Below are 26,926 nucleotides of genomic sequence, written 5' to 3' on the forward strand. Positions count from 1 at the left end.
ATTCATGAGAGAGAGAGAGAGGGGCAGAGACACAGGCAGAGGGAGAAGCAGGCTCCATACAGGGAGCCTGATGTGGGAGTCGATCTGGGACTCTAGGATCACACCCTGGGTAGAAGGTGGCACTAAACCGCTGGGCTGCCTAGAGATCCCCCACTGGCCTGCTTACCCCTGCCAGGGGAGTGAGCAGCTATAGTAAAGGGGGGGGGGTGAGCCTTTCTTGGGTAAAACCTGAAAGAGCTTCTGGTAAAGCTCAAGGGACTTGAGTCAGGGCTGAATGCTCCCTGACACTCTCCCCACTTAGTGATTCTTTGTCAAAACTTAGGTTCGCATCCTCTGTAGCCATATTCACAGGTCTTCCAATACTTAGAACACACAAACAAAAAGCAGCAGCCTAGGCGATGGTAGTGAGGCATAAAATGGCACATCTTTTTACCAACATTTGGCTGCTTAAAAACAAAACTGATGGGGTTGTTCAGATGATCTAGCAGTTTTATTTATTTTTATTTTGTATTATAAAAAATATTTTATTTATTTATTCATAAAAGACACAGAGAGAGTGAGGCAGAGACATAGACAGAGGGAGAAGCAGGATCCCTGTGGGGAGCCTGATGTGGGACTCAGTCCCAGAACCCCAGGATCATACTCTGAGCTGAAGGCAGGTGCTCAACCGCTGAGCCCCTCAGGTGTCCTGATCTAGCACTTGTATTAATTGTCAAATGCCATGGATCTAAAAGAAGGAAAAGCCAAGTAAAAGAATACTTGTGGCTCATGATTGTGAGGTGTCCCCTGGCTCATCTGTAGGAAAATCCAGTTAAGATGTAAATGCCTGGAGGCTAAGATTTCTGGACTGAGGGTTTTCATGATGTTAATACACTCTTGTCCCGTCATTAAAGATCACAAATATCCAGGTTTCCCTCTAAGGGCGCGTCTGACCTATAGCGGCCTCTTCACTCTTCCAGGTCGTGTTCTGGGCTCTTTCACTCTTTCAGCCCCTTCTGGGCTCTGCTATGCTGAGATGGAGGTGTCAAGAGCGGCGTGGCTGGAATTCAATCAGAAGGGAGGGAGGTACAGAGGACACAAAACTGGTTACTTATCTCAGTGACATAAGAGATCCCTCCTACCTCCACACATACATTAAGGTGAATCAGGAAATGGATGGCATTTTTCAAGTCACGTGATCAGTGCCCCAGGGTTCATCATTTTCACCATGTGTTTGGCTGGGTTTCTCATTTTGTTTACATTATGTGCACAGCTCATCAGAAACTGTTCAGGGAGAGCTGTAGTTTTATCTCGAAAAGAAGAGAACCAAACAGTTTGGGTTTGAAATTATCACCTCTAGTTTTTTTTTTTTTTTCTCATTTAAATTCAATGAACCAACAAGCAGTACATACTTAGTTTCAGATGTAGTATCACTTCTAGTTTTACAGGGATGAGAAGCAGCCCAAAGTAGGAGGAAGTCCTTCAGTGAGGAATAGTTTCTCAAGGAAAAAAAAAACCCAGAAATTTCATTTTGAAAAAGGAAACATCTGTGGATTCTTTTTTTTTTTTAAAGATTTATTTATTTATTCATGAGAGACAGAAAGAGAGAGAGAGAGAGAGGCAGAGGCACAGGCAGAGGGAGAAGCAGGCTCCCCACAAGGAGCCCTATCCAGACCCGATCATGACGAAGGCAGGCGCCCAAGAAGGCAGGCGCCCAACCGCTGCCACCTAGGCGTCCCAACATCTGTGGATTCTTTAAACTAATTTTATTTGTAAAGAGCCTACTTCTGTGCTGGGCCATGGCGAGGGTCCACCTTGCCTCCTGCCTCCTTCATGCTAAGAGAGGACACACTTGCCAGCAGGTTGGTTCAAGCTCCAGATGAAAACAGTAGCTCAGGAAAGTAAAGGAGCTTTCTCCAGATCACAAGGTGAAATCATGCTCTCAGTTTGTGTTTATTTCTCTTTAAATTAAGGATGCACTCTCAGTTATTATTTGGTTTCTCCTCCCCTCATCTCATTCTCATTATTAGTTTGTAATTCATCATCATGAAATATACATATTTTAACCACGCTTCCTTATAGCCTGTAAATTGCAGTAAAATTGACACTCCCCCATACACATAAAGTTACATATTAAACATTCTGTTATGATCGTTCCTGGGTTATGGTGTAGAAAGCTATTTTCTTCCCAATGCTTAAGTCTCTATGTGCCATGAATTTTTTTTTTTTTTAAGCACACAGGCCTTTACCTGTCCTACGGAGGGGCAATGACAAGAATTAGCTAAACACATTTGGGTGCTAATTTCTTCCCCCCTTTTTCCTGATGGTGAGCGGGCCTACAGGTCTGCCCACCCTGCAAGGTCAAGTGTAAGGCAGTGTCCTCCCTCCCCTTCCTCCCCACCCCCACCCCCAGGAGCACAGCGGCCAGACCTTGGCCTCCTCCTCCTCCCAGGGAATGTTCCTAGGCGGTTGTGCCACGTAGGCAGAAGAATCAATGGGAATGTCAGGAAGGAGCTAGTGCCAGGCACAGGAGAAGAAGTGTTAAGCTTTTCACCATGGATCGAGGAGCCAAGCAGCTGCCCTGCACCAGGCTGAGGCCCTCAGCATAAGCCAGGGGAGAATGCTTCTACAAAGAGGCCCTGGGACACTGACATTTCCTCTGGATATCTTACAGGAAACCCCAATGAGGCCTAGAGTACCCACAGTAGCTCCATCACTAAAGAGAGTGAGAAACTGGACGTTTGGGGCTGGGCTTCCTTCCATGCAAACCTTCAGAACTGCTTCTCTTTAGTTCTTTTATATAAGACTATTTCATTTGGAAATATTCTATAAAGACTATAAAGACAAATCAAGGTCACTTTGTATTTCTATGGTCCTCCTCTTGGATCTGCGTGGCTACTGTGTGAGCCATGATGCCTTCCAGCCAGTGACCTGTTTTTTGTTTTATAGGTGAGCTCGATGGTACAGTTTAGGCACACTGGGGCCTCCTCGGTGGGACAAATTCCAAGAACCTGACACGGGAGCGATTTTGCGAATGTGGGCCAAAGGGGTATTCTGTGTCACTGCGGTAAGGGACGACAGCGCTGGGGGGCGCGTTCATGCGTTTCCTTACTCAAGGGAAACATTACAGCCACGGCCTGAGGCCGAGATCAAGGAAAAAAGGGCCCAAAGATACCGTTCCCCACCCCTACCCAGAGGGAAAGGGTCAGGCGGGGCCCTTCAGGGTTCCACACGGAAGCTTTGCAACAAAATGTCCAAGTCTGGGCGCCTTAAAAGGTACTATGCTTTCCAGTGATGAGTCTTTACACTTCTAATACTTGCTCCCTGAGGCCGAAGGATCCGCGCAAAAGTGCAACAAGTAACATTTAGTCCAGAATTGGACAAGTTGACTTTGTCCGTTCGAGGGTTCCTTTCTTAAGGCTCAGCGTGGCTATTTGGGGACCCCCTGACTCGCCTCCCTTGGTTGGTCGGATTTGCTCATTTCTCTAACTTCATTCCACTGAAATCCAGCCGAACTAGCCCGGAGGTGCACCCTCAAATAGCTCCTCCAAGAACCCGGAGCAACTCTCTGGGTCTTTTAGGAGTTTCCAGCTCAGAGCAGCAAGGGGAGGTCACACAAAGCAAACAAAATCACACACTCGGAGTCCGGAAGGCCCCGGCGGCCCCGGCCCACCCCCACCACGAGGCCAGATTCGGCCGGGGGACGCGCACGTACCTGGACGAGGGGCCGGCAGGGTGGGCGCGCCACGTCTCGGGCCTCGGCCCGCGCAGCCTCCGGCCTTTATAGCGCGCCCTCCCCCGCCCCCTCCCTCCCCGACAGCCACGTCGGAGCGGCCGGAGGCGGGGGCAAGGGAGCCACAGACGGTGTGAGGGGCCAGGGAGAGGGAGTCACCGAAAGTAACGCTCGGGCGCGCTCGCACGAGGGAAGGAGCAGTGGGGCTCCTGGGGCGCAGAGGGGCCCCCCGGGCGCGGAGGGGGTCCCGGACCGGGAAGGGCCGTGTCGGGGGCGGGGCCCCGGGAGGTCAGGCGCGGGGTGGGGCGCTCGGGTTTCACCCGGGCCGGCAGGAGAGGAGGAGGCGCGGCCGAGGGGCGGGGGCGGGGGCGGGGCGGGGGCGGGGAGAGGGCGGGGCGGGGCGGGGCGGGGCGAAGCGGCCCAGCGCTCCCCGCCCGCGCTCCCCGCCCGCGCTCCCCGCCCGCGCTCCGCGCTCGGCTCTACTCGCCGGGAAGGCGGCGCCGGCGGCGGCTGCTCTCGCTGCGCCCGCTCCCGCGCGCTGTCCTCCCGCCGCGGGTGGGCTCCGCAGCCCCCTGCCGGCCGCGGCCCGTGCCCGGTGGCGGCTCTCCGCCTCCGCCTGCCCTCCGCAGGGGCGGCCCGGCCCGCGGGGCCCTAACCGGGGGCTCCCCGCTCCTGCCCGTGGCTCCGTTGCGGGGCTGGCTCCGGCACCCAACTTTGCCTTTCCCCGTCGGTCGCCCCCGCCGGGCGCGAACCTGCTCCCCCCCGGCCCGGCTGCGCGCCCGGGGACGGTGCGCCCGGCGCTCACAGCGACGTCCCCAGCCCGGAGCGCCGCGAGCGGTGGGCGGCCCCGGGGAAGTGGCAGGGGGCGGCGGCGGCCGCTGCCTCGACCTCCGTCGCCGGGCGCTGACGAGGACCCCCAGAGCTGCCCCGGAGCCCCCGGCGCTGGATGACTGGCCCGAGGAGCGCGCCTCGCACCTGGTGAGCGACCCCCGCCCGGTCCCGCGTGGCCGTGGCCGCAGCCCCGACCGTGCCGCGTTGCCGGCCGCGACCCGGGGCGGCAGTGGTCGGCGGGTGGGTCGTGTGGGTCGCAGGCGGGGTCGATCCGCAGGCGCTGGGCGGGGGACAGCCGGTGGCTGCGCGTCCGGGATTAGGACTGCCCTCCGTGCGGGGCGCGCACAGCGGAGCTCGCGCACGGGCTGGAAGTTTGTGCCCTGCCGTGGCCGAGGTCGGAGCGTGCTGAGGTAAGGAAGGAGCAGAAGCGACGGGGTGGGCGACCTGGTGGTGGGCGAGGCGGGACCCCCACCAAACGCCTCGGGAAGGTGCGCGGTGGGGCTTTGTGCGCGCACCCGGCGCGCGTCCAGGGGCTTGGTCGCGAGCGGTGCGCGGGGTCCGCGCGGCTTGGGCTTCGCCGAACCACCGGCTGGGGCAGGTTTTCGTGTTCGAGTTATACAGGGGTGTTGCGGCGCGCGTGAGAACCCGGGAGGCAGTGGGACTTGGGCTCAACTCCGCCGAGCGCTTTGGTGGAGGGCGGATGAGGCTGGGGATGCTGGGGATGCGGGCGCTCGGGCCGCCTGATGGGCCGCCGCCGGGCGAGTCGCTTTCCGCCGTACGTCTTCGCGGCTGCACGGTTTCGCATCCCCTGGATCGGGGCTTCGGGGCCGGAGGTACATTCGGTCCCCCGGAGGGACCTGGTGTTCTCGAGATGTGCGGGGAGACCGCCGCCAAGGAGTGGAGCGGGCTCGCTTCCCGCGGCGCCGGTGCCCGGCTTACCGCAGGCCGAGCCGGATTCCCGGGGCTTTGGCGGGAAGCGCGCGCACCTCCTCGCCCTTGCCTTGCTTTGTACCTGGATGCGGCGGCTCAGAGTTGGGATCGAACTTTCCTGCGCCCGCGGCGGTCCGGGGATCGCCGGCAGGGGGCGCTGCGAGCGAGCGCTGGGAGCGGCGGAGAGGCTGTGAGCGGTGCTGAGCGGAGTCCTGGGTGGGTGGGTGGGCGGGGGTCCCGGACCCGGCGGATCCGGCCGTGATTTCAGAAGGGTGGGGGTGGGGGTGGGGGAGCTGATCCGTTAACCAGGGGCAGCTGTCAGCGTTGCCGAGAGAAGGGCACGAGAGGTGGTTGCCGAACACAAGGTTTCTTCCTGAGACCAACGAACGTATCCCTGCAAACTCCTCCTGTCTATGCAGCCGTCTTCCTCCTTGTGAGTATTTTCTCAAAAATGGAAAGCAGTAACAACAGCAATAGTAATGTGAGTTATGTTTAATACTGACAAGGTTCTGCTCCTCGGGAGCCCGTTAGTTAAAATGCCAGGAGTTACAAATGGTGGTTGCACCTTGTTTTTAGGAAAAACAATCGTGTTGTCACAGCGTATCCAGAAGAGCTCCGGCATATTGGCCAAGTTTGGAAAGAGCAGATCCGTTAGTAATTTTACTGTTTTAGTCTTTCTTGAGTAGACACAGAAAAACAAGAACAGTCTTTGCTAGGGAAGATTTTCACATCTAATTAGAATTGCCAAAGTAATTGCCAATTGTGCTGATTTTATTATTGAAGAAGGTGTAATGTTTATCATGCACTACTTTGGGTGACCAGTTCGCGGTTTCAGTTTTGGGAGATAATACCTTAAATTGTGTATGACTTAAATACATTTTTCTTGTCTATGCCTGTATTTATACCAAAGGAAACATGTTTTTTTTTTTATCCCAACCATTTTTCATTTTTGTTTTAAAAGAAAAAGCAGTCCAAGATATAATTGTTTGAGCTACTTGAAACACAGATTTCTTTTCCCTTGAATTTCTTTCTTGTTAAAACTTTGCCACAAAATAGCAGCTCATCCATGGTGTTGCAAAGTCACGTCGTATTTGCGGGCTCCTGGACCCCCAGGGGTGATGAACTGGTACCTGCTTTTACGTGTGTTGAGCCTGTCTATGCATACTTGCCTTAATAGGGAGAAGACGGATGATGCTAATCATTTTATGCCTTTTGTGAATTGTGCTAACTTATTTGGTTGTTTTAATGGCAAACAGCTGCAAGATCCCTGCTGAGAGCAAAGACTTTGGTCTCCTGGGTGGTAAAGCTTGTCTCTGTCCAAAAGAAGTTTTTGAGATGTTCAGAATTCGGTAAAAATAAACCTGCATTCTTCGCTGCTGCTTCCCTTTTAAAATTATTTCTTGACTGTTTCTGGACAGAATGAAACGGAAACATACAGTACAGTGACTGTTAAAAGTTGTTGGCTATGGGGCTATAATAAATATACGCACATTAGCATAAGCTTTTGCTTAAGCTCTAGAGGGTTCACAAACCTTCTGAAGCCCAATCCATGGCTTTGCAGTAAGAAATTTTGCTTGAGAGGCCCTTTGGACTCTTAATTCAGTGACAAATGTTAAAACCGCAAAAACTTTGCTTTGTGTTCTATGCCAGCTCCTTGGGACTATGTTGAATGCTCCTGGTGTTAGAGCTGCTTAACTGAACCTTCACTGCATAGCCTTTACTAATTTGATAATTATTTTGAATGATTCCAAATTTCTTTCTTTTTGGTTACAGAATCATTGAAATGGAGGCTTTGTTTCTGATAAAAATAAAGGAAAGTCAGGGAGGGAGAAACAGAACTTTGGTAAATGTCCAGCCAAAGTTATAAAGGCATTCCACTGTATAAACAAGTAATTACGAACTCTAGAAATCACTATGATAAGAAAAGAATCCCTACAAGAAGGTTTGCCTTGCAAATCATATAGTTTGCAAGATAGAACAAACTAATTAGGTAATTCCTGAGTCAAGGAATCCAGTTCTGTAGCAGTATATGGACAAGTGTTTGAGAAAAGTAGCCCTACATCCTGCAGTAAATCCTCCATAATTCTTGATTCTAAAATTATACCAAAGTTTTATTTGCAAGTGCTTCTGAAATTGTTGCTATAGTTACTCAGACAAATTGCTTAGGGTATAATTATAACACCAAGGTGACAGATTTGTATGCTTAATGTTAAATAATTTTTAAAATGTAAATTACAGTGTCTAACAAATTGAGTTACACCCAAGTGCAAAGTGTGCGATGTGGAACCTTGTACATTTCTGTCCGCCTGTATCCGTTTGTAAATTTATACAGTGAAAGTGAACTGTTTTCTTGAGTACTAAGATATATATAAGTGCTTGTAGTTGTTTGTATTATCTTTTTGTACTGTTGTTGACAACACAGACATTTTCACATGTTTCCAGCAACCTTTTAAAACTGAGATGCAGAAGTTTTTTTGAGAATTACTGGTGTTTGTCACTTTGCCTTGCTGCCTTGTAGAAATGATCTGCTGTAGATAGGGGGCAATCTGCTGTCTCTAATCCCTGCCCAAATTGGTAACATCGTAATGATAAATTCAACAGGTGAGGAGTAGCTCATTGGGAAGCACTTTGAAGAAGCAGCTTTTTGTATGCTTGATAAATAGATCATTTATTTCTTTGATGAATTTGTTAGCTGGATATATAAAATCTATTTCTAATAGCAAGACAAGAAGAAAAAAACTAAAGTGGACTGGAATGTACATGGATAAACTTTTCACTTTCAGTGAGCTTACCCAAAACTTGTTTTGATTCAGAATTTAAGTCAAACAGAGTAAAGCAGACGAAAACTTGATCCAAGAGAATATAGTGTATAAGTAATTTATTATAATGTACTGATAATAGCACAATTAATCTATGCTGTCTAAAGCTTATAGAGCTAATGAAACCTCCCTCTGAATTTCAGAGTGTTTTGAAGCCAGGCAACTTCAAAGACAAGTTACATTTCACCTGGGGCATGGCATTTACAGTAGGGTCAACCCAACAGTGCACTCAAGAAAACAGAATTTTTTTCAAAAGAATTGCTGTTTTCTTTTTCTTTTCCTTCTTTTTTTCTGTCCGAGATTAATGGTTGTCTGACAAGAGCAAAGATGGACATACTTTATTTCTCTTTTTCTGAGTTTTAAAATTTATTGGCATAGTACTGTTGCATTTGGGAAAAATAAAATCATTCCATTCTTGGCTCTTTTTTTCCCCCCAATGTGCTAGAACTGGTTTCCTGATTAATATTGAAAAACATTGTATTCTGAAAGAGAATACATTTTTCTAGGGCTGAATATCTTTTATTTCTGGAAGGCCATGAACCCACTAATCCCTTATCTTCCCATCTTTCATTCCTTATTTGTCACTGTGTCTCTGGAATTGGCCATCCTGCGGTTCATGTAAGATGATGAGGAAGTATATGTTGGAACAATTTTATTTTATGTTGCATTTTTATGTACGTTTGTGAGTAGATCACATTACTGCAATAGGTAATTCAATTACAGATATGTATGATAAATAACCAGGAGAGTGATGGTTTGAGAAGCCAGCTCTACTGGAGAATAATGCTGTATTTGCTGAGATGTGAAATTAAATAAGTTCTAGGCAAGTGACAATCAGGACTGAGCAAGGACAGATTGTTCACAGGAAATAGAGCCTCTTTCAATCAGTTCAGATTCACCCAACATTTGACAACGATTTATGATGTGCCTATGCAAAGAAAAGCAGAGTCAAAAAAAAAGTAATAAGAATTCTGCTAAGCGGTTTCTGTTGAGTTGTCTGCAAAATCATAAAACGGCTAGCGCTTGGCTTCAACTTCCTGGAAGAAATGTGTTCCCCACAGACTGACTCCAGATAAAATTCCACACAAAGAGCTTCCCTTTCTGTAACAAAGCTGGAGATGTGGCGCATCTGGGAGAGGGCATCCGAAGCTGTTCACAGCCAGCCGCCAGGGATGCAGCTGCCGGCTGCCTGCACCGCTCTCGCGTTCCGCCAAAAGAAGGCATCGGATGCCAGGAACATCGGCAGTTGGACATCCTGCAACCAAATGGATTCTAGAATCACGACTGGGGTCTGGGATTACTGTCGTGGGACCAAGATTCCGATCTGCCATGAATCTTTACAGAGTTTAGAGCCGTAACTGGAGTAACTGGTGGCGTAAGCAAAGACGATCACTGCACGTTACGCCTCCTTTGTCCAGCAGATATCGTGGCTGAGCCATCGGTCATGTCCGCTGCTGTGCAGTGGGAACTGTCTCAGGACTTGCTTCTAAGATGTCTGTCGTGTAAATTCCCGGGTGCCGTAGCGGTGGGTGGACTTGGCTTTAAGAAAGTTCGAGGGAAGCTGGGTCGAATAATCACCAGTGGGTTCATGGAGCTGCTGGCCTCATTGGGCCGGGCAGTTGGGGGAGGCATCCACGTCCGAGGGGGCACTCGCTGGCACTGGGGGGTCCCACGGGGACAGGCCTGCATGCTGGAGACTGCTCTGCCGTGGGATCCAGGCCCGAGTGGCAGCTGGAGAGGGGGTGGAGTGGGCAGCAGCAGTTGACAGCGGTAAAACTGTCCCCGTCTGACTTGGCTGTTGATAGAGGTTGTGTTGAGGCCCCCACACGGAGTCTGCAGGTAGACTGTGTGGACGGACTTGGAGGTGGCCAAGCCTCGGTGCTGGGTCTGGGTCAGAATCCGACGTCTGCAGCAGGTCTTTGGGTCCTTATAGACACGGCTCTTCCAGAAGATAAAGGGGAGGTGGAGAGAGTGAGTGTAGTAGGAGTGCCCTGCCAGAGTGGTTAGGGTGTTTGGTTACTAAGCTAGAACCTCAGGAATGATAATACGAAGCACTGCTAGAACTAAGTCATGGCTGGGAGGACAGCTCAAAGGACAAGTCCACCAATTTGCACCCATTGATAGAACCAAGCGAGCAGGGCTAGCTGCTGCTGAGTGTGGGGCCAGGGCTTCTCAGATTGTGGCTGCCTAAGTGCAGGATGGGGTCCCTGGGCCTGGGACCTGCAGTGGGCACCGAATGATCCCAGCTGGGGGAGATGTGTACCCTGGACAGGGAAGCTTGACTTGCAAATTAGCATAAAAACACTTTGTGTGTGTGTGTGTTTAAGATTTATTTATTTATTTCAGAGAGCACGTGCATGAGCACAAGCAGGGGCAGAGGCAGAGGGAGAGGCGGACTCCCAGCTGAGCTCAGAGCCCCATGTGGGGGGCAGTCTCACGACCCTGAGATCATGACCTGGGCTGAAATCAAGAGTCAGATTCTTTTTATTTTTACTTATTTATTTATTTATTTTTATTTTTTTTATTTTTTTAAGATTTATTTATTTATTTATGATAGAGAGAGAGAGAGAGAGAGAGGCTCATGCCAGGAGCCTGATGTGGGACTCGATCCCGGGACTCCAGGATCGCGCCCTGGGCCAAAGGCAGGCGCCAAACCGCTGAGCCACCCAGGGATCCCCAAGAGTCAGATTCTTAATGGACTGAGCCATCCAGGCGCCCCAAACACTTTATGTGTTTTAGATTTTTTTTAAAAAAAATTTAATTTATTTGAGAGAGCGCGCGCGCAAGCATGCAGAGGGAGTGGGAGAAGCAGACTCCCCGATGAGCAGGGAGCCTGACATGGGGATGGGGCTCTATCCCAGGACCCTGAGATCATGACCTGAACTGAAGGCAGATGCTGAGCCAGCTGAGGCACCCACACGCCTCACTTTATGTGTTTAAGACATATATTAAAACATAAAAAATGGAAATTCAGGGATATTGTTTACTTATTTAAAGTAGCACCACACACAAAATTTTCAGGAAACAGGTTGTATCCTCATTAGATATCTTCAATTACAGAGATTTTAGAAATTCTAGAATATTTTAGAAATATGGCAGACTTTCTGATTTTATTTCTGAGATTAGGCCAATAAGCCTGGTCACTTAGTTGGATTTATAGATTTAATAAGCTGAAACAGATGAGTGGATAAACAAAACGTGGTACAGCCAGACAGTGGACTAGTATTCAGCAATAAAATAGATGAATTCTTGATATATGCTGCAGTATGTGAACTTGAAAATATTATACTTAGTGAAAGAAGCCAGTCACAGAAGACCACATACCCTGTGTTTCCATTTGTATGAAATGCTTAGAAAACGCAAGCCTATAAAGACAATGCAGGTTAGTGGTTGCCTGGGGCTAGAGATGGGGATTTGGGAGGCACTGACAGTGGATAGTCAGGTCTTTTTGGGATGATGGAAATGTTCTAAAACCGGATTGTGGAGAGACTCCTGCAACTCTGTACATTAACTAAAAATTATTGAATTGCGTACTTACAAGGAGTAAATTTTATGGTATGTAACTTATGCAGCAATAAAGTGTTTTTTTTTTTTTTTTTTTTTTTTTTTAAAGAAAAGGAATCTGGGACATAATCTCTATAGCGAGAGTGCCTTAAACTGCCAGTGGCCTAAACAAATCCTGCTGTTTAGTGGGAATTGTATTCTGTGTTTCCGTGAGTTTCACAAAGACAGGTACTGGGGCTGTAGAATGTTGAGGCTCTCTTTCTGGGAAGTGTGTCTGAACGGTGATCTCTTTTATGAAAATGAGCAAACCTGGTTGCTTTCAGATGAGACCGTAGAACTGAATTTAATCCCTCAATGAAACTAACCGGCAAACCTGGTTTGGTACAGCTCTGTTCCCAGTCATTTGTTAGTGTAGACTTCTCTTCTGCTGGTTTTCTAGTGTTGCGTAGCTCAGGGGGAAATCCTTTGAAACACAGTCTCCTGGTATTGTCAGGGCTGCAGGGGTCTGAATTCCCAGAGTATTGCTCTACTTGACAAACTGTGCTGCTTTCCTGTGACTGGGGAAAGCCTCATGATGCCTGCAGCTGCTGCTGCTGCTTTTTTTTTTTTTTTTTTTTTTTTTAAGATTTTACTTATTTGAGAGCACAAGAGAGCATGAGCTGGGAGAGGGGAGGTACAGAGGGAGAAACAGAAGCAGACTCTCTGCTGAGTAGGAAGTCCATGGGGACTGCATCCCAGGACCCTGGGATCATGACCTGAGCTGGAGGCAGACGCTTAACCACTGAGCCACCAGGGGCCAGGAGCCCCATGATCCCTGCTTCAGTGTCCTCGTAAATTTCTGTAGCAGGGTACTTATTTTAGCTGCTGGGGCAGGTAGTTTCCAACAGCCCGGTCGAAGAGCAGAATGCAGATTTTTATTATTATTTTTAAAGATTTTATTTATTTATTCATGAGAGAGAGAGAAAGAAAGAGACACAGGCAGAGGGAGAAGCAGGCTCCATGCAGGGAGCCCGATGTGGGACTCCATCCCAGGACCCTGGGATCATACCCTGGGCCAAAGGCGGGTGCTTAACCACTGAGCCACCCAAGGCGTCCCAAGAATGCAGATTTTTAAATGTCCAGAGCCTGAGCACTCAAATGAGAGTGTGCTGGTGTTTCACCCGCCCCCCCCCCCCCCCCCCCGCCTTTAGTAGGAGAAGAGTCCTAGAATTGCTTCTAGCTCTTTCTATCCTCCTTTGACAAGTTTTGCAGTTAAAGCACAAGCTGAAATTAGGTTATGCATAGAGATACATATGAATTGCCTGTAATTTCCTTGCTCTTGGACTGTTGTCTCTGGGTGAAAGTGTGTCTTTAGCTCTTCCCTCTTGTTTATTGCGACTTCCATCTGTTGAGTGCATTAAAATCCTCTCTGCCTCCTGCCATGGGGGTTCCTTGGCTCTCTCGTGGGCACCGTGCTCTCCCCCCACCAGTTGGTTTCCACGTGGTGACTTGCCGTGGGAGTGTTTACTTTGGCGCAGGCTCTCCGAGGCGGTCCAGAGTCCCCCAGCATGGCCTTCTGGAGCTGCTGTGACTCGCCAGCCTTCAGAGGTCAGAAGCCTCTCTCCGTTTGGTAACGAAGGATTTGTATCCAGCCCTGTGATGTTTCAGGCAAGCATTTTACAACGTCTAATTTCTTCGGTTCCAGTGGTTGTATGCAGAAACCGCGATTGACAAAAGTTTCAAATCCTAGTGCAATCGCTTTATTGACCTCATACCGATGTAATTTCTAACTGGCTCATTCTGAATTTGCCTCCTTGAGAACTTGCAGCCTAACCCAGACACAAATTACGAGCAATATTTATAAAATGACCATGTTTTTCTATTACCAATCCTAATTTATTATTACTCACCCTTGGTGAGTGGCAAGGAATTATTTTTGAGATTACTTTAGTATTTCCTGCTGCTTATTAGAGGGCAAAAGGGTGGGTGAACTTTTTATTTTTGTTTTCTGACATTTTTATTTTTGATGTCACTTTTGATCGTTTTAATTGGTCGGTAATGTATACTGTTTAGGTGGGTATTTTTTGGTGATTATTTTCTTTCATTTTCAATGAGTTAATGTTCTCTGGATTTCAAGAATAACTGGTTAGGCATTTTGTTAAACAGACTGACTGGTTACATGATTAGAGCAATTTCCATGTTGCTAGGACCGATATTTCATTTTGAAACATGAGGAATAAAAAATGATGTGATGTTCTGTTTTAAGGCCTCCTTTGGGGTTGCTGTTGATTTGTATTGGATCTGATAGTTGGAGGTGATCATAATGAAAGTAACACAGAGTGTGACATAGAGAATGACGCGAAGACAATGTCCTCAGCCGGGGAAAATGTATTAGACCTTTATTTTGGAAGAATTTTTTACTTTTTTCTAAACCATTTCCTCTTCTGGAAAGCATCCAAATGTTAACATCAAATATTGATTTTGGACAATGAAATGTATAGGTTCTTAACTTTATTCGGACAGTTGGGAACACAGGGAAGAGCCTGGAATGTTCACTTTATAGCCTGGGGCTGTGCTGTCCCTCCTCCCTGCTGGCTCCTCCGTACCTTCCATCCTGTCATTGCTCTGAAGTTTCAAATTGGGGGATCTTCGCCAAACCTGTCAGTGAAGGAAAATGCCTTTAAAGTCTGAGCTAGGAGGTAACGATAGGTACATTCATTACTTACGTTTGAGATTTCTGGGCTGTACATACAAAAGAAAGACCACATTTTCAGAGCAGGGGTCCAGTGCTCAGATGCCCAGTGTGGGAAGGGGAATACTGGACTCTGGTTTCCCTCTGTTCCGACAGGACTGCTCCTCACATGTCCTTCCATGGCTTTTTCAATTTCTCTGCTAACCCAGCAGCCTTTTAATTATTATGTTTCTCCCTCAACAGAAAGTTTTGAGCCTAGCTGTCTCATTTCTAATAGGACCCATCTCACTCTCTTTCCTTTCCCTTCTGTTTCAGTGCCCCCCTCCCCACCACATGGGAGGGATTTCCCAGGTTTTTTCCCGGGTCTAATACTGTGTGGCGTCTCCACTACCTGACCCTTTGCTGAGGGGTTTCAGGGCTACTGCTGATGTGACCCGACCATGATAGACAGGTTCTCTCATGTTCTCTCATGTTGTTCCCGTCGTGTTCCACATTGACTTGTGTAACCTAGACCTCATCTAGGTCAGTATGAGAGTCACAGGAATGTGATGGCTGTTAAGCCACATCCCAACATTTGTTTCACATTTGATGGTCTCTCAAGTTGGGAAAAGCATGCATCTGCTTATCAGGTTCAAGGGGGAGAAGCATTTGCTCCAAGGCAGTGGGAAGCCCTCCCTCCCTGGGTCATTGTCCAGATAGAAGTGATCTGAAGCCTTGGAGCTATGCTCTCAGTCCCTCCCATTCTCCACCTTTGAATCTCTCCCATTTCCTTGGCCACTGGTCATATAGGTGATGCTCAGCAGGTGGGGATGCCTAAACCCAGGTACTGGAGTTGAAAGTATTTCCCCCTCTACTTATCCAGCCAAGTTTATTTTATTTTATTTTATTTTATTTTATTTTATTTTATTTTATTTTATTTTATTTTATTATTTCATTTTTTTTTTTTTTTTACAATGCATGTCTTAAACAAGTGTTTTCCTTCAATTTTGTATATCTAAAAATGCCACCCTTGGATGTAAATTGTGTGGTGGTCGGAGGATGGGGCTGGGTGGTGAAGATGGGGGAGGTGTGGGAAGGGGGGAGCCCTGTGCAGAGCTCTACAAGCCCAGGCAGTGCCTCTTGGCTGTCTTCGCTTTCCAAGCAGACTCCAAAGTCAGGCCTGAAGCCAAATTTACTCTCTGGCTGCCAGCAGTGATGGAATTCCTAGGTCCTATCACCAGCTTGTGAAAAGAAATCATTCAGAAAACTGCAAGCTGGCAAGTAAGAATTGCAAAGATTCATTCACTCGAAAGCTTACGCCCGCAAATGTTATTTAACTTTGAACAATTTCTCCAGGCCCACCTGCTGGGTTTCCATCTCATTGAGGTTTATCTTGGTACAGGGAAAGCCTGCGAAGGATTCACAGTGTGGCTCTGATGGAACATGCCCCAGGGGTGATCAGCAGAAGGGCCTTCCCCTGACCCGAGTCTGTGCACTTCTCCCTGACCCGAGTCTGCACTTCTCCTAGAGAAGAATTTCATGGAGTGAATGTAAATGCATGGACTTCAGTGGCTAAAGCTACAAACCGTGGGACAGTAGAGGGGAGCCTTAGTCTTCATAGTGGTCAGATACCCTGCCAATTAAAATACCTTGAAGACATTTTTTAAAATGATCCATTGATGAATTAGTTGTTTATTGAGGTAGGCCCAAGGAAATCAATGCTTTCCACTTAGACCATGGTTAGGGAGAGGATGGACTTGACAAGCATGGGGAAGGGACTACAGGGAGTCATGAACCATAAATTTTTGGGGGAAGAAATGCATTTCCCAATGTCTACATAGTATTTACAGGGACTTTTTTTTCTTATATAGTGGAAATTATAACCCAAAACCACACCCTACAGATTCGAACATAGTTTAGAAATGTATTTTATTTATTTCTTTTGGTTGCTAGAGGGAAGGAATGCAGGCTTTGATGTGAGTTTAGGGAAAAGAAGGCCAGATAAGCATTTTTCATTTGATCTTTGTGACCCTTGAGTTTCATGATAATTTTTCAGAAAACCCCAGGTGTTTTGTTTCGTTTTGTTTGTTTTGTTTTGTTTTGTTTTCGGTGGCCAATTACTATTCTTTTCTCTTAAGAGAGAAAAGAGTCATCATCACTTCTCAGCAAGGCTTGTAGGTTAGAGAAGCTCAGTATGGTGCCGACCGGGTTTCATACGGCTCCATGGTGTTGCCTCTCATGCTTTTCCTGCTTTGGGGCATCCAGTTCCATTGGTGGTTGGTTTGGGGTCAACATGCAGGAGGGACACAGAAAGGAAAGGATCACCGTGAGTAATGGAAACCCCACTGAGCTCTAGGGGATGTTGGTTCCATTTCGTCTTCTTTTCCCATTTCTAAAGTCCACACTGGCCTTTTCTGTCCTCTTCCTGTGTCCAAGGCAGTAATCGTTTGCAAAAGCTGTGAGCCTTTTGGTTGTCGTTGAGCTAGTGATTTGCAGAAGAGCCCAGGAGCATTGTGACACAGTTTGCATGGGAACATGGCCCCCGTGGATTGGAACACTGGCCAGCCTGCCCCTCCACCCCCCACCCCCTGCATGGGCCCCATTGGGCCCCATGGCATGGGGCTATGAGTTCGCCCCCAATGATGTGTAATCAAGAATCTCTTTAATGAGTGGTGGTTGTACATGGACTTGAAGGCAGTTTTGGATTGAAAAGTAAGTGCTTTTCAATGACATTAAGAGGTTTTATTTTTCAATTAAAGTGTGTGTTCCCCAAAGAACTGGCTTTGGGGTCCAGATTTCCTGCCGTGGTCGTTGGAGGGAGTGGTAAGTGGGAAACATAGGACCATGACTAGAGGCTTGGCAAAATCTTTATCAAGAGGCCTGGACAGGGAGTGCCTGGGGGGGCTCAGCTGGTTAAGCTTCCATCAGGATCTCGGGATTCTGGGATCAAGCCCCACATGGGGCTCCCTGCTCAGCAGGGAATCTACTTCTCCCTCTCCTTCTGCCCCTCCCCCTGCTCACACTCCTGCCCCCTCCCAAAAGTAAATAAATAAAAATCTTGAAAAACAAAACAAAACAAAAAGAAGCCTGAACAAAGTGTGCAGATAGTGAATGGCTTACTTTGGGGACTGATATGGGGGCCCTCAAGGGATCTTCTTTAATTGTACTTTTGAACAAACAGCTGGTTTAGTTAAGCCTGCAGGGGTAGGAAGTCTTAGGAAGACAAATCAAAAGCACCTTTGGGAAGGCTGCTTGTTTCAAAGTGTGTAGAAATGCTCATGTTTATCTTTGTTCCTCTGCAGGGAAGGGCCAGGGTCTCTTTTTAAACCTAGCTCTTGGTGTTGACTTTGACTTCTGCCAATTAGCCATTTTGCCTGATAATGTTACAGTGTATGTATATAGGTATGTTACAGATATGTTACAGCTTGTATCAAGTATTCATCAGTGCCAGACAGCTCAGTTCTTGTGTTCTTCCTCGGTGTGGGAAGAAAAGGATTTTGTAGGTATATTTCTATAAGAGTTTGGCGTTAGGCTTTTAAGAATTGGTAGACAGTTAAAGGAATTCATATATAGACATAATTAGAGTATGCAGGGAACATATAAAATATACATGTTTGAAATGCTTTGCCTTTCTGAGCAATTGGGAGGTTGTTGGCTGTTTCCTTTTCTCACATTGGTTTCCAGATGATTAATTGGATTTACTTAATTAAACGCTCCACATTTAAGTGGAGTGGAGGCCCAGGGAGCATTCTGAAAATAGCATCAATTGTTTTCTATTGATCTACAATATATGACATGATTTGCTTATACTTAGAGCAAAGACATTCAGTTCTATATTAATAATCTTTCTTTTTAAATTATTTAACTTTAAGTTCTTTTTTTTAAATTTATGATAGTCACAGAGAGAGAGAGAGAGAGAGAGAGAGAGAGAGAGAGAGAGGCAGGCAGAGACACAGGTAGAGGGAGAAGCAGGCTCCATGCACCGGGAGCCCGATGTGGGATTCGATCCTGGGCCTCCAGGATCGCGCCCTGGGCCAAAGGCAGGCGCCAAACCGCTGCGCCACTCAGGGATCCCTAACTTTAAGTTATAAAGTGAATAATCTATTTAAAATATCTTATGGATGATCTCAAAAATCCTGTATCATGAAGTTCTATTCTTTTACTGTATTCCAGGGGAGTAAGCCAGCTTTGAAACTAGAAGCACGTTTCTGTTGGTGCCACAGTAAGTTGAAGTGTTTGGAGGGGGAGCTGGGCTATTTTTAGCAAGTTCAAATGTATCCTGTGGTGGCCAATTTCCAATGATCCAAAATTAGTCATGGGATCTTGGACAGCACAGTGTCAAGGGCTCAGACAACCAGCCTGCTCAACATCTTTGCATTGTCAACCTAAATCTGACAGTAGGATTGATTGCTTTGGTCAAACAATACATCATTCTTTGGAGAAAACAAAAGGATAACCTCTCACTGTGAACAAAGGGGTCAGGAGCTATGGAATTAGGTGCTAGACAAAGTGGGTGCTGAATAAAAATGGCAACAGTTCAGGCTACTGGAAGATGGCAGGTTTTTGGTGATGAGGGCAGTTAAAAACTTAACAGGGTTTTGTTTTTTAATTAAGTTAATTAACTTTTTTATTGGGAGGGGCATAAAGGTGAATAGCTGAGATTTTTTTTCCTCTCCTTCGGTTTTGTTTACATGAAAAGAAGGTTAAAGTGCAACCCCTAGGGCAGGAAAATCTTGCTTATCACAGTGGCCTTTCATCTGTGGAAAAATGGAGAGAGGATACAGTTACCCGCCTGAAAAGATCTTTTACACAAGTTGCTCCCAATCATCTGAGAGCCAAATGCCCTATTTGCTTTGAAAGAATCGTATTTCCATTTCTCCATGTCTAGAGAAACACTTCATTTTTAAATATAATATATATATTTAATTTTTATTTATTTATGATAGTCACACAGAGAGAGAGAGAGAGAGAGAGAGAGAGAGAGAGAGAGAGAGGCAGAGACACAGGCAGAGGGAGAAGCAGGCTCCACGCACCGGGAGCCCGACGTGGGACTCGATCCCAGGTCTCCAGGACCGCGCCCTGGGCCAAAGGCAGGCGCCAAACCGCTGCGTCACCCAGGGATCCCCCATTTTTAAATATATATGCAACATACAATTGTTCTTGGCAGTGATGTTGATGACTGTTTTTGCTTAAGGTTTTGTTGTTGTTTGCTTATAAAGTAGTTGGTAGTTTACAAGAGGATGGGGTAATATTTAATAGAATTATCCTCACAAACTTTTTTTTTTTAGAGAGAGAGTGCATATGCATTTTTGAGGGGAGAAGAGATGGAGGAAGACAGAGGGAGAGGTAGAGAGGTAGAGAGAGGCTCTCAAGTAGACTCCAAGCTGAAATCAAGACCTCCCCCTTTCTGTTGTCTTAAATCAAGTTGACATGGCAGATGGGAGGTTGGTTTGATTCAAAGGAAGGACAGTGCATTTGGTTGAATCATAACATCCTATTTCTTGAATGTTGAGGCCTCCTAATTGATATAACCATTCCATAGAATTCCAGAATTTGGGAGATACTGAAGCTGTCCAGTATTGGTTTCCAGGCAGAGCCTTTTCTAAACCCCCATAGAAAGATGGTGATCTATTATGTTCTTAGAGAAGAGTTTATGTGGGGGCTCCATTATTGTATGGGCAGTTTATTTTTATTGTAGTCCAGGGGAGCCCAAGGATGAAAGGTAGGTAGCATTTGGTCAACTAAAAAGTGTTGACCAGAAGCTTCCTTTGGGCTAGAGCCCAGGCCCTGCCCTGTGCATATGGTGTGTTACAGGACAGAGAGAGTTTCTTGGTGCATGCTCTCTTGGTGCATGTTTTCAAGAACCTGGATGATGCTTCAGGTTCATTCAGACATTGAGGAATGTCTAGAACGCCAAAGCAGGAGGGCTGTAATAGCAGGTGGAAGAGCCAGGCGTGGGTGCAGTTGAAGTTGGAACAGTCTCTTGTCTCCGTGCCCTGGCTGAGCTTCCTCACTTACTGGGACTCAGGGAGCATGGAGGTTTGGAAGGTGTATGCCCAGGTGGCCTGGACCGCCGATGGGTACCCTCTGCCCAGGATGCTAGCAGCACTGTCAGAGCACCTGTGGTGAGGGGTGTGGGGTCTTCAGACATCCTTCTCTAACAGCAGAGAGGGCCTGAAAATCAGGAGTAAGGATCTAAGTGTTCCCGCACTTCTTTTAGGATCTTTGAGGAGTTTTTAGTCATCCCTGTGGGATCCTCAGGGAGCTGGTTGAGGAGACCCCTGTTTGACCAGCTCACCATCTCACGGAGCTGCAAACTGTGTGGGTGTGTTTCCTGATGTATTCCAGGACAGAGTTACACAGTCTACCCCCGATGCAGGACTGCCTTTTCCGGTGTTTAATGCACTTTGCTGTGAGGCAGAGAAACTAGCCTTTCCTGAAATGGAAGAGCCTCAGGATGTGCAGGGGAGAGTTGGTGCTGGAGCAGATTCAGGGAAGAAGGCTGCCAGCAAGCTGCTCACCTGCCATGCAGGAGGACTCCAGGCCCCAGAGCTCCTGAGCACCTCTCTTTACTCCCAGGTGTGTCCCTGACTTCTCAGGAGCTAAAGCTGCTGTCTCTTTAGAGGTTACACAGACCACTGGCTATGTTGGACACTATACTGAGTCCATTTGATCCTGATACTTTGGGTTTCACGGTGCTTGAGAGATAACTCCAGATCACTCTTCTGAAGATCCCAGTTCCAGATGATCCAAGGGGGAGTAAAAGCAGTGAGAATCTGGGTATCAAAGTAGCAGAAAGGGGGCTTAGCAGTATATTCAGTTGCCAAAAAGAACTTTTATTTCTCAATCCCCACTTCCTCTTCTTGCTGAAGACCTTTAAAAAGAATGAATGATAATTGAAGGCTAACTTCACAGTTTCTTTCAAACATACCCGTGGACTTTTATAGGGATTGAAGTAGTAGTAGGAGGAGGCCAGTCTTTGAAAGCATGTTACTAGTTTATAATTTGGAAAAAAAAAAAAAAATCTGGCACCGGTTCAGTAGATGTTGGCAGAGGCCTAAGGGTCAATGTCTGAAATATTCCTGGCGTAAAGAGCTTGCGTGTTTTATTTTGTTTTAATTGAAGTTTATTAGTGGTAATTTCGGTTTGGTAGCTTAGCATGAAATGAAGGCCATGTTCCTGTATCCTGAAGCTGTTGGGAGGAGTCGCACAGCCAGTGGGGGAGCGGGCAAGGTGAGCGGGGTGCTCTGCTGCCAGCAAAGGCAGGCTGCCTCGTGGGGCTCGCCAAGTGGCATCCTGACCTCTTTGAAAGGTGCTGACAAGCCTGGCTGCCAGAAAGAAGACTGTGGGGACTTTTGTTTCAGTAACGTGGGCTGGAAGCAGTGAGAGCCGAGCTGGCATACTGAGGCGGGCAGCTCTTCTCACCCAAGGCCTGGCTGCCAGCCTTAGGTGGTTCCTCAGACTGTGATGTGGATGACAGCTGCTTGTGCTTTCAGAACTGGGCAGGGACGATGTGTAGTACCAGAGCCGCCTGGAGACAGTGCTCCTGCAGGCTCAAAGCTTGGAGAAGCTGCCTTTCTGCCTCTTTCTGAGGATTTCCGGAAATACAAAGACTTGCAGGTATAGTCACCATATCTTGAGAACAACCTAAATCACAAAGGCTTGCCAGAGCCACTAGATTTGGGTCCCCCTGAAATCTATAGATGCCTGGCCTCCAGGTTAAATTATTTTAATACCTGGGATACAGGTAAATACTGTAGTTGTCTTTTTTCTAGGGCTCGCTTATCCTTGCTCTCTTCTCAAAAGTAGATATAATAAACCTTTGAACAATGTGGGGCCTGGGGACAACGACCCCACCATCAAAAATCTGCATATAACTTTTGACTTTCCCAAACTTGACTGTTAATAGCCTACTGTTGACCTGAAGCCTTACCAATAATATAAACAGTTGATAAACACATTTTGTATCTTTTATGTATTGTATACTGTATTCTTACAATGGAGTAAGCTGGAGAGATGAAAATCATAAGGAAGAGAACATATATTTACAGTTTGTACTTTAGTTACCAAAAAAAAAAAAAAAAAAAAACTGTTCCAACCCATGGTTAAGGGTAACCTGTAGATTACATTTGTACATTTGTGTATTTCCATGCTCTATACTGTGCAGCACATTATCCCCTAACTGAGAAGCTGAGGACATTAATTTGTTATTTTACAACTCAGTCCTCTGGGTGGCTGGGCTCAGCTGGGTGGTTCTCCTTGGGTCTCTCATGCGGTGGCTGTCACATGGCTGGAGCCAGCATCATCAGAGGCTTCCCAGAGTTGGATGTTCACGATGAGTTCACTTGCACATCTGGCACCGAGGGTCCCTTCTGTGGCCTCACTCCTTTTCGTGGCCTTCAAGAGGCAGGACACACAAGTTTCCAGACCATGTAAGGCTGTGCCAAGCACTAGCTCAGACCACTTCCGCTCTGGAACATTGGTCTTGGGAGTCCTCAGGCTTGCCCACATTCCAGGGTAGGAGAAATCGAGTGCGTAGTGATGGGCAAGTGCCAAGGCATGCTTCAGAAGAACACGTGGGAGGGGATGTTGTGTGGAGGCCATCTGTGGAAAATACCATCTGCCACATCATGCCTCCTGTTCAGTGTATGGGAACCGACAAAATAAATGTGTAATCACTTGCTAAGGTCAATCATACTTGACGTCATCTCTATAAAGACAGGATTTGGAAGCTAACACGTGGGGTACTTCAGCAAATGCAACATGCAGAAGTCAACCAGAGATTACAAAATGAGTAGTCTTTTTTTTTTCATTAAAATGGATTTTTTTTTAACTCCACAGTGAAGATTATTTGCAGGATATCCTTAAATATCAGAGTCTTGTAGATCTTTTCAATATGATCATGAGGGGTGTAAATGTAGCCGTTACCAGAGTAGATTTTGGATCGGAGTGGCTAGATTTGTAGCTCAGTTCTATGGGAATTTGAGGAATGTCTCCATCTCTCTGGGCCACACTCTCAATTCTAAAAGAGCAGTTCCTGCCTGGTAGGCGGTCTGTGAAGATTCAAGACTGCATGTATGTGAATTGCCTGCTCCATAGCAAGTGAGCACCCTGTAGTGTTTGCAAGTGTTTGTGTCCCGAATAGAAATTCTCTTGATAAGCCCAGGTGTGGGTTAGCATCTTCCTCTACCTAAATGCACATTGCATGGTGCACTTGGATCGGCTTCTGTTAGATCACCTGCCCAGGAATGCCCACATAGGAGTGGGGTGGGCAGAAAAAGGCATTTGCCAAAAATAGAAACAGGGCTGGGCATTGTTACTTGACTTTGCAAAAGAGCAAATATCTCTTGGAGTTGGGACAAAATTTGAAAAAAAAAAAAAAAAAGATTGGTGATTTCAAACCTGTTTGTGGCGCGTATCTTCTGTTTCCCTTCCAGATCCTCCCTGGAACGTTCTCCAAGCTCAGGAGGTTGAGCTGCATGAAAGGCATCATGGGCTTGCTAGCCTTCTGCTTCTGGCTGGCTTCCTCCCATGGGAGCCCTGGAGGGGACAAAGGAGGGCTTGTGCCCTGAGGAGTGTGCCTGAATGGCCCCATCCTTCCACTGAGGCCCGTGTGCCCACCCGGGGGATCCTCTACACAGCCCCTTTGGGCTTGGCTCTCAGAACTGGAAACCGCTCCCTCCTTCCAGCCCAGGAGGCTTAGAGGTGATAGCTGAGCTGGCTCAGGCCTCAGAACTATGCCTTCTGTTTCCCGCCCCTTTATCAATCCTCTCATTGTTTAGATACCCAAGTAGAGTATGGCCTGAGTCCCTCAAAGCCCTGGCTACTTCACTTGCAGAATGATAACATTGACATCCTTTTTCAGTTGGTTTTGTGGTAGCTGCTCCTGCGAGCAAGGGGAAGAATGTGAGAAGTTAAGAACTCCATTATCTTTCCTAATGCCTGTAAAGAGCTGTTGAGATGTCCCGTTGAAGTCACAGACAACCCTCTATGATAGGTTGTTGTACATTATTTGAGAGTCCTGTAAGTCACACAAAGCTCAGCAGGGGTGAAGCAGATCGTGCGCCTGGAAATAGGATCATGCGCCGAAATGGGGCCAGAATCCTGGCCATCTGATTGCCATACCTCGCCAACCACCAGCGAGGAGGCACCAGGGATGAGAACTTGCTGTTTGAAGTCAAGCTGCCCCAAGACTTCCTGATCTTCTATCGCTGATGAGTCTCTGAGAAGAAATTGCCTCTGGAGCTTGACTAGAGGCTGACGGTATTTCCATTAGAAAATTGAGAGTTTCTAAGCTAGACAATTCTTGGTGTGCGAGCTGACGTCTTCTCTGGATAGTGGACAGCTGGTTTACATGATTAAAGACACCTGTATATGCTATGAATTAGTTTTGATAAAATCAGTAAACTGTATTATGCTGGGACAGACTTCCTAAATGGGGTCAAAGATATACTTAATCTCGGATATATAAACACATAAATATCTGTTTATCTATTGGTTTATACACACACATCCCACTTAGCTTTCTAGCTTAATCCTGAACTTTAAATGTTTGTTATTCCCGTTTTAGTTAATTGATGTGCGTGGAGAAGAAGAGGACTCTCCCGAGTCAGGCACATTCCCCCTTCCTTTCAGTATTTATTTGACCTTGGGAAGCATTTGGTACCAAGAACTTTGCAACTCAACGTACAATGCAAGTTTTATCGCAGGTCACATTTTGGATGAAATGTGTGGCTTCTAATGAGAAAGAAATGCTCCTTTTGATTACTTTTCTAGTTATTAATAACCACAAAGGGATTCCCAATTCTCTGGAACTCCCCATAATTTTTAAAATTATAATTACTGCAATCATTGGAGTAATTATTTTTCCATAATGTGGCCTTATAAAGGACCACAAGGACAGATATTCCAGACAGTACAATTTTTGTTCAAGACTCAATTATTTCCCATCTCTAGCATTTAATCTTCTGATACAACACTTTTGTCATGCTGTGTCCTGCCCCTCTACTGATTCATGCTTAAAGGAAAAAGATACCATTTCTCAGTCTGCTTTGGGAGGAATTTCAGCCTCTCTGAAAACCTTCCCAAAGTTTTCTCATTCTTGTTCCACTTTCCTGAGGAGTCTCAGCAGAGACAGTGCCTAGAAGCAAGTGGGGACATTTTTTTTTTTAAGGTTTTATTTATTTATTCATGAGAGACACACAGAGGGGCGGGGGCAGGCAGAGACACAGGCAGAGGGAGGAGCAGGCTCCATGTAGAGAGCCCGACGTGGGACTCGATCCTGGGTCTCCAGGATCACGCCCTGGGCTGAAGGCAGGCGCTAAACTGCTGAGCCACCTGGGCTCCTCAAGTGGGGACATTTTGGATTTTCTCAGTGACCAGGAGTGTTCCTGGCATCTGGGGCCCGAGGGCCAGCAGAATCATTATCCGTTGCCCTTGCTTGAAGAATCCTGGTACCTTTGGCTCAGAATCCATCTCCTTTTCAAGTCCTTGCTCAAGCCTGGGCTCTCAGGGAATGCACTGCAGTTACCTTGCCTGCTCCTGAAATTCTGTTGCCTTTGTTGTCTTTGCCAGTCATTTGATGTAAACACTAGATTAGCCGAGGGTTGAAAGAATTCTTTTGAAAAGGGTCAAAAGCACATATTTTAGGTTTTGAGAGCTACATGGTCTGTGTCATGACTATGTAGTTGTGCTGTTGTTTTCTGAAAGCAGCCATTGGAGCATGCAAAGGAATGGGTGGGCATGGTTGTGTTCCAATAAAAATTTATTTACACAAATAGGCAGGTTTGGCTCACATGCTAGTTTTTGAATCTTGGCTTTTGAGCTTATATGAAATAGCTATTTTTGTAGGTCAAAAATGGTCAGCTATTGGAAGTTTCATATGATTCAGTGTAATATATAGCATATCGTGTTGCGAATCTCATTATTGTCTGAATGTGTGTCTCATTTCTACTCCAAATACATCTGTGTCTCTTACTTTTCCTCTTTGTATGTTTGGTATCAGCCTGTTTTTATCCTTCTATGGTGTCTAAGTCAAACCCTGAAATATTTCGGTCATACAGTAGTTACACGTGTAGTAAGTATTTGAAATGCAGAGCCCTAAACTCAAGATCCCATCATTGAAAGAAAACTCATAGTTGATTAAATATTCTCTCGGTTACTCTACAAAGTATTTATGTATGTATTTGTACTTACATTAATAGCAGTGGAGATTTGCTGAGTCCTTATACTGTGACCAAGGGGATGTTCATTATTATTGTGGTGGTGGCTGTTGCCATCAGTACCTGTTTTCCTAGAGCTATCCCAGCACACACCTAGGGGCTTAAAGCACGGGAGCTTTGTCCTCTTACTGTCTTGAAGGCCAGGAGTCTGAAATCGAGGTGTGGGCAGTGTTGCTTCCTTCCAGAGGCTCTGAGGCAGAATCTGGTGTGTGCCTCTTCCCAGTTTCTAATGGTTGCCCATGGCCCTTGGTGTTCCTAG

The 26,926-nt window shown here is 46.7% G+C and overlaps 1 protein-coding gene and 1 non-coding gene across 10 annotated transcripts in view; one reads left to right on the forward strand and one right to left on the reverse strand.

Moving 5' to 3' along the window:
• Positions 1-1,138: 1,138 nt before the first annotated feature.
• LOC129498969 (small nucleolar RNA SNORD123) lies at positions 1,139-1,207 on the reverse strand. The gene has a single exon (XR_008662243.1). It is a non-coding gene; the product is annotated as a small nucleolar RNA SNORD123 (small nucleolar RNA).
• A 3,005-nt stretch (positions 1,208-4,212) lies between these two features.
• SEMA5A (semaphorin 5A) overlaps positions 4,213-26,926 on the forward strand; it is a 476,790-nt gene continuing 454,076 nt past the window's right edge. For 5 of the 9 annotated variants that reach the window (XM_055308004.1, XM_055308001.1, XM_055308010.1 and 2 more), the window contains exon 1: positions 4,701-4,953. The gene's annotated coding sequence lies outside the window, so the exon portion shown is untranslated. The other 4 variants (XM_055308003.1, XM_055308002.1, XM_055308007.1 and 1 more) reach the window with 2 other exon arrangements.

The sequence above is a fragment of the Nyctereutes procyonoides genome, unplaced genomic scaffold (genome assembly GCF_905146905.1).
Source record: "Nyctereutes procyonoides isolate TBG_1078 unplaced genomic scaffold, NYPRO_anot_genome, whole genome shotgun sequence".
Classification (NCBI taxonomy): Eukaryota; Metazoa; Chordata; class Mammalia; order Carnivora; family Canidae; genus Nyctereutes; species Nyctereutes procyonoides.